This window comes from Pocillopora verrucosa, chromosome 4 (genome assembly GCF_036669915.1).
Source record: "Pocillopora verrucosa isolate sample1 chromosome 4, ASM3666991v2, whole genome shotgun sequence".
NCBI lineage: Eukaryota > Metazoa > Cnidaria > Anthozoa > Scleractinia > Pocilloporidae > Pocillopora > Pocillopora verrucosa.
The window spans coordinates 8,077,904-8,086,212 of record NC_089315.1 but is presented as its reverse complement, the minus strand read 5'-3'; the positions used below and the strand labels follow the sequence as shown (position 1 = coordinate 8,086,212).

At 37.9% G+C, this 8,309-nt stretch overlaps 1 pseudogene; it reads right to left on the bottom strand.

Annotated features, from left to right (window-relative positions):
• Positions 1 to 2,811: 2,811 nt before the first annotated feature.
• Positions 2,812 to 5,527, bottom strand: LOC131785672 (beta-1 adrenergic receptor-like; annotated as a pseudogene).
• Between the last annotated feature and the right edge of the window lie 2,782 nt (positions 5,528 to 8,309).

The window sequence follows — 8,309 nt, the reverse complement described above, 5'->3', positions numbered from 1 at the left end:
CTCCTTTACTCATTTGTTGTGCAAAGCAAAGTTCAACAGTGAACTTTATATTCGGGTGGAATTGACTTTTTAAGTGAACTTCTCTTCGAGAGACGCTCTAGTTGTTTTATCACGAAATTTAACATTGTAATTCCCAAACCTTATGTTGCAGACATAATGAGGAAATAGAAAAACTTATCAGCTTTCCGACAATTAAGTTTGAAGGTGACATATCACTAAGTTTTCCGGCTGAACTTTCGTGCAACGAACTGCATAGCAAGTAGAGGGTGGGTTGCAAATTGGATCTCCTTCTCTCTCACTTGAGCCTATTATTGCACTATGCACAGCTTGCGCCAAGTCTTTACCTTACTTAACCATTTATTATGTTTCATTTATGCTTTGGTCATCGCGAGACAATAATTTCCAGGTAATTTTTAAGACTTCTTCACATGTGTGTACGATTAAAAAATAAAAGAAGAAAAATCATCAAAACTGTACATTATGACCTTCAAGCGCAAGTTTTGTCGATATCCTACTGCCATGGATTAGAACGAGTCAAAAAATGAAATTTAAAAATATTCAACCTCGTTTATCTGTGCTTGTTCAACTAGAAGAAAAGGCAGAAAGTTTTTGAAACGTTCTTTTTACCGCATATCGAATTTCTTTGATTTTCCAGCAGCCAAGAATTGGATTCAAAAAGGAATTTAGGTTGATTAGATTAGCAGTCAATCTTTGGGAGATTAAAATTGAAAGGCTGGGTTGTACTTGAGCATTACAGCAGATACGACAAGGTGGGGTAAATAACATGTCACTAATGTAGAGTGAATCCACAGTGTATTCCTAACCGATTTTTTATACACAACCATATTGGGTGGAGCGCTCTCTGTTGTTTGATCTCCCAAACTATCCTTTGCCTCTCTTTGGTAACGTCGAATGGTGTAGCAGTAACTTTAGACGATCAAATTCAATGTTCCAAACACACCTCTTACGATGAAGTAAACTCTTGGATTCAAAACGTAGAGGAATCCAACAAAACTGGCCTTTAACCATGATGAAAAGAGACGACCGCACGAACTCGCCTGAAAGTTACCACATGTCTGTACCTTATCCCCAATAAAAGAGCCAGGAGTCTGTCCAAACTAATGGTGGTCAATTTCGACAAAGATACACCGGAGAAAATTGTAGATGCAATAAAGGCTGAGAATTGTAACATCACAGAGATTCCAGTTCCTTTTAAGGAAGACAAGATCATAGTTATTGCTAATGGCTGTGCGATAAGGCTAGACCCAAGAGGTTTCGATGGCGGGTGAACAGATGCTACCTAGAAGGTAGAAGGCTGGAGATAATCACCAAAAATTTAAGAAGGCCGGGGAAATATTGGTTATTATGCCAGAATCTTGGACAGCCGTACATTATTTGGTTTGTCCGTTCACTCAAATTCATCATCAATTCTACTCACTCGAAAAAGATTACTGTTCGCTTTCACCCAGTAAGAAACGTTCGCTGTTTCAGTTATTGTAAAATGAACTCAGCAGAGGAGTTGAATTTTTTTTGTATAATAAAGCATAGTTTGATGGCGGCTAAATTAAATTCAAGATTTCTCCGGATCAAAAAAAGAAGATTGTTTCAAAACACGTCAAAATTATGTTTTAAAACTAAGAATTTTCAAACAAGAGCAAAAATTGGTTTTAACACGCCTCTGATTACCTTAGGTGCTTCGCTGGCGATCCGAGTTCAAACTCAATTGTTCAACTTTATAAAAGAGGTAATAAGCGAGATGAGAAAATAAAGTATACCAATCTCCAAATGCCATTAACTTGAGTGGCGATTAAGTTTTTTAATCTTTGACATCTAAAAACCTTTCAATTTAAAAAGTGGTCATCCACTTCTTGAAAGCTTTGTAATCTCAAGAGCGATATATCGCCTCGCATCCGTCATTCAAAATAAGAAAGCTCCGATGTCTGGTCGATTAATTGTTCTAATGTTTCCATAAAATGCGCAATTCATCGTCGATACATCGGAAAAATAAGGAGCGTTATTGGCCAATGAAAGTTTACATTACTTTTGAACAACACTGTATAACCCCAACATGTTAAAAACTACGTCAAACTCATCTATTCGAAGATAACTCAAATCATGGAGATGTCAGCTTTTTCCAATATAATTGATCACTGCTATTGCATAGAAAAATCTTCGCTGTTTCCAAGCATAACTTGTTTTTTTGCTACTTGCCAAATACACTCGTACAGCAACTAATGTGCCTCACATATATTCGATGTCATTCAAACCTATTTCCAATTCCTCATAGAACACTTATTTGCGTGTGAATTAAGTAAATTTGCAATACAGCCGGCTCTGATGAATCACTCGAATTTATGTTTGCCAATTGTTTTAAGATTCAATAGTCGCTAACACTCCCCTTTTAAAGATTTATCAGTGCATATTAGTCAGTCACATTAATGCCTCGAAATTTGAAATTTTCTCGATATCAAAGAAGCACACCATATACTGTAGTAAATATTTTAAAGGTAAATTCAATGAAATATTTACATTTATAACGTATATATTGTCTATAACACTCTTTACAAAGATCTAAATTTGCATTATCTGGTTCCGGAAAATTCTGACACAATTTGAGTCGGCTTTATTCATGTTTTAATCCATGAGTTTCTGGTCTGAAAATCCTTACAGTTCGTCGTTTAGGGAAAATAAAAGTGGTTTGCCCGTCATAAAATTTGATATCCCTTTAACTTTTCTTCACTAACAAATGTTAAGCTAGTGGTTATTCGTTTCTACGAGTGCTTTTCTGTCAGTTGAACGACGAAAGTAAGTTTACACTATAACTTGTCTTCTGCGAACTTGAAAAGTGCGATTAAATGCTTCATAGAATCTGCTGTTTCGCAAACAATAAACCCACGGGTCGATTGCCACGGAAGTAAAGGCTACTGCCTCAACAGTCGTCCAAACCTTATGATACATGGTGGAGTAAACCACATTTTTGCTCAGATATTGAGTGAAAGAAGTCACTAGACTCGGCAGCCAGCAAACAACGAATAGCCCCACCACAATACTAACTGTTTTAGCAGCTTTTAAGTTCTGTTTTGGTCTGTTCACGGATTCTTGATTCTGTAAAGTAACAACGTTTATTCTCCTGGACTGCGTCGCAGAGGCTTTCAATATTCGCATGGAGCAGAACACAATGACGATCATAGGAATTAACACTGTTATGATTGTAAAAGACAACCACAACTCAATAGAATCATCTCTCACAAAAAACCTTGAACAGGGGAGAAGAAATGACAAGACCCATACAGAAGCTATAATGAAATAACTTCTCGTGTTAGTAAGAAGCTCTTGGTAGCGGAGCGGATGAATGATGGCAATATACCTGTCCAGACTAATGCAGCATAGGTTGAACGTTGTAGCTACAGTGGTGTGTATCCACAGATAATCAATAGCTTTACCGTAAGTTTTCAGATAACTGTCTTCGTCATAATTGATGCACCTGGCCGTTGCCCATACAGGGTTTATAACAAGTCCTACCGACAAGTCCGCCACAGCCAATGAAGCAATGAAAAAATTCGAAATTATTCTGAGGGAATGATTTCTGGCGATCAACCACAAGACAACAGTGTTGCCAATTACGGCCACCAGACCTGTGACACTGAACCAGGCTGCTAAAACGATCCTTTCCTCTTGGCTCAACTCCTCCCTGGTGCTGTTCATATTGCAAAGGTGTCTTTTCAATTCCGCTGACTTGGCGTGAGTTCTTCTCTGATATTAGATGAAGAACAATTTATGGATTTAAAACACTTTTAATAGATTTCGCATATTGTTTGACCCAATAGGAAAAGATCAACACCGAAGAACTTAATAAATCATTAAAGAAACACTGGTGGCCGGTTTTCAAGCCAATGTCTGGGTGGTGAATCACCTTCAACCTCTAGTTGCTATGCTTTCGTCCATGTAAGCTGTCAAAGCGTCGATTTTCTTATTAACTAACTCAGTGAGTCGAATGCTTTTGTTTTCGCCCGTCAAAACGTCGAGCATTAAATAATAGTAAATTGTAGCTCAAAAGAAGTACAGTCATGCCAAGTGAAAAATCCATCCCCTCTCGAGTGAAAAGGTGAATTCCCAGTCAAGAAGAAATATTTCATTTTGAAGTTTTTGCTACAGTTCGTACAAGTAATGAAAAATTATGTGATAGTCTAAAGACTACATGAGTGAATTATCATGAGACACCAATCGTAAAAGTACCAAGATCGCTACGACAATTAAAATATATTGGAACGCCGTTTTATTTACTTTGAGCTCTTTATTTCTTCTTTAGAAGTGTACTGTTAGACATCTGAGGTTTTCAAGGTTTTTCCATATCTTCCCTTCCTTTCTTGCAATTTCTTTGGTAATGCTGGTGCCATATGAATGGCGTTTTTTAGATCAACATGATATCTGATGATCAATTTATAAAAGTACATATCATTAGTGGGAATCTAAAATTCACCTGCTATAAGTCATGTTTTAATAAAGATCCTTTTATCTTTCTCATTTATTTAAATCATTCTCACTGATCATGAACGAGCGCAGATAAACACCTCCGTTCACAAAACAGATATTTGCTGACTTCATTAACTACCCCTTTTGTGAATTTAGTTGAGTGAAGTATCGCCGAACAAGTGTAGATCCCAAAAAACGCTCTAAATTCTGGCTAAAACTCTGACGAATCCTACAAACTATCGAAAGGAAAGAGGAGCGACCGCCCACGGCTTGTGCTTGTCAATATCACTCTGCGCTATATTTGAATGATTGAAACTCAGCCAACGTTCTTCGCAAGATTTTGACTCGTTGTTTACTCAGCTCCCCTTTATTTATTTTATACCTGAATAATTATCTGTTTGTGACGAAAGCGTCTTTTTGTCGAGAAAAGAGAAGAGAACAAAACACGATAATAGACATAGGAAATAATATTGTCATAACTGTAAATGATATGTACAATGTTGATAAAGCTGTTATATCCTGAACCATGAACCTTGAGCAGGGTAAGACAAGGGACATAAACCATACACTAGCTATCAGTAAATAACATCTTCTGCTGGTGAGAAAATCGTGGTAGCGCAGAGGATGAATGATGGCTACGTACCTGTCCAGGCTAACACAGCATAAGTTAAATGTTGTTGCTACAGTAGTGTGGATCCATAGATAATCTATACTCTTATCGAAGGTTTCAATGTAGGTTTTATTAGAGTGATAACCCAAAAATTCGTATGACTATCCAGACTGGGTCTGTAAAAAGTCCCACGAAAAAGTCTGCAGCGGCCAACGAGGTCAGGAACAGGTTGGACATTTTTCTTAGAGATCTTTCTCTGAAAATCAACCATAGGACAATTCCATTTCCAACTATTGTCAGTAACCCTGCGACACCCAACCACGTCGCTAAGGCGATCTTTGCCTCCAAAGGTAGCGGTTTACCTTGGTTTCCCGAAGTACGTGTGTCGTTCATTTCTACAGCGTCGACTTCGTTATCGACCTTCTGTTTCTCTTCTGATCAAAAACGTTTTCTGGTTACGAATTATACCAAATCTAGAGCGTTATTTGAAATTCATTTATGGGACGTCGGCTGTCTATTCGTCAAGATATAGTTGGCTTTGACGTTGATTGGTCGAAGTCAGTTCTCGGCAGATATTGTTCATATCTTTAGAAAATTTTTTTTAACGTTTTGTCATCATTATTTTTATGCGAAGTGATCGTTGTTATTAGTTACATGCTGTTAGGCATTGTTGCGCTCGCCAGGAGGCATTCATTTCCTCTGCGTTGATATTCATTATTAACCTTCAGTTCCCCTTCTGATCAAAAACATTTGCTGATTACAAATTGTACTTCACTCTGTGTGACATTTGAAATTAATTTTTGAGACTTTGACTGCCAATTCGTCGCGACGCTATTGGCTCTGATGTTGATTGGTAGAAGTTAGTCTTCCGGAGCTATTTTTGCCGTCGTTTATAATGTTTATAAGATCCATTTGTCGTTATCATTTCTATGCAAAGTGATCAAAACCTTTTTTTTTTTACGCTGTAAGCATTCTAGATAGACACTTCAAAATTAAGTTAGGAAAAAGATCGTTAACGTGCTACAAAGTGGACACTAGGATGGATGATATACAACGTTTAAGGTCACCTAAATCCAAGATGGCGTCTAGTTATCGATCGAGATGCATGTGTTGCGTTTTGGAAACAAACTCAAAGAGGAAGTTTGCTGTGGATTTATCTTTGCAAACCTTTTTAATTCACTATATCTCTAGGTGAGGTTATGTTGAAGCATTATAGTCGCCAATTTGGCGACAATTTTCAGGATTTGGTCACCAAAATGAATTTAGTCGCATTGGCGCCTGTATTAGGCGCAATTTCACATCCTGTTAATTAATTAATAATTAACCATTGTTGCACTTGTCAGGTGGCTTTCGTTACTGCTTATTGCAATTGATATGTCGTTGATACCTCGAAAGAGAAAAAAGATTAAATGGCTTTATATTTTATGGCAACGCTTTAGAGTGACTTGAGCATCGATATCGCGCGTGTCAGATCTAGAGACTGTGTGCAGTCCTTGTTGTTGTTAGCAGCGGCGAAGAACCTCTGAGACACCTTTAATGTAGGGAAGAACCACACCGACTGTAAATTTGAAATCTTGCACGAGCTCTTCATTTGTTTTTTACCTTTTAGTCGTTGGGATCTTTCGTACAAATGTGGGCGGATATCCGTTAGAAACAAGAAGTTATGGACCGCACGGTGCACTGAGACGAGAAAGATGACACCATTCTTTTTTTCTTGATACCGACTCACACTGATCAATATTTAGCCAATGATTCACATCACCATCAGTCAATAAACCGGGGTATCGCTTAATGTTTGTAAGACTGGGCCTAACAGCTCATTACAAAACCATCAGCTATCTCTTAAGGAGGCTCCATAGAGTTTTTGTTCAATGTTGGCGCGCGCGCCAGCGTAATTTTTTTCCAGAAAATGTTTATGTTTTCACCTTTCATGGTCAGTAAAAGCCATCAAAAGGCAATGAGTAAGGTTCGGACTATCGTTTGCTTTAGTAAATATTATCAAAATGACTTTCGTTATAAAGCGAAGGCTCCACGAAGGAAGGCGCTCGCCAGCGATAATTTTGCTTTACCTATGATTTTCTTCAATTTGCCTCTGTGAAATCTCTAAAAATTTTCTCAGTTTGTGAAAATTGTCCTGCCCATCACTTAAAAGCCGAAAAAAATAGGGGTTACAAAGACAGTTTCTTCGCTATTTGCAATTTGTGTTTTCTTCCTCTATCTCAAATTTGAGCTCATGGATTTTTTTAATCAACATGTACAGGCACCAGGAAGGACACAAATATGTTTAACCGTCCTGCAAATCTTAGGAAATTCCACTGAAGGAAACGCAATAAATCTTACTCAAAAGATCCCTAATTTCTTCGTCGCAAAACATTACGTTATGGAATAGACCTTCGCCGATATTTATATCTGAGCATGTGTTGACTTTCGAATCTGTCGCCTTTTGGCAATCTTTCCCGCGGTGTTTCTTTTCGGTTGACCTCTTTTTCAGGCATAGAAGGCCTATGAATATTACGGGTGCAGTTAACGTTGCTGGAAACGCTACATTCCATCACATGAAAACTGTATTGTGTTAAACTGTTTTTAACACACCTTTTCGGGTAACAATCGTGCGATCGTATCGAGCCGCCATGTTTGTTTAGCATGTTGACACTTTGGCTCGTGCTATGTACGTTCGTCTAGTTATTTATCATCATCGTCGTCGTTTATGAGACAGTTAAAATCTTGTATTGTTATGTTGGGTAGTTACCAGAGCGACAAAAATCATGATATTGTCACTATCAGCGAATCTGTTATTTGGCTATGATGCGTAATCGCAAAAACTTTATACATGAGCGTTTTCTTTTCTTTTTTATCCGTAGTCCTTTCAAGCGACAAAACAAGTGCAAAACTGTCTTAACGTTTCCTTAACGGCTCTTTGAATTTCTTTGATCTTCCAACAGTAAAGAATGGGATTTAGCAATGAATTAAGGTTGACTAAAATAATCGCGAAGACTAATGCCACAAATAGTGTTAAGTTTAATCCACGAATAAGCGTTATGACCGTGACTAATGTAAAAGGAAGATAGCATGACATTAAAGTTAAGTAAACCCACAGCGAATTGATGACTGTCTTTCTGTATCGCGCCATCATCAGCTTGGTACCTGCTCCTGGGCACTCATGATCTTGCACGGCCTTTCGCCGACATCGAAAATAGTGAAAGGTTCTTGTGTAAGAGTAGGTCGA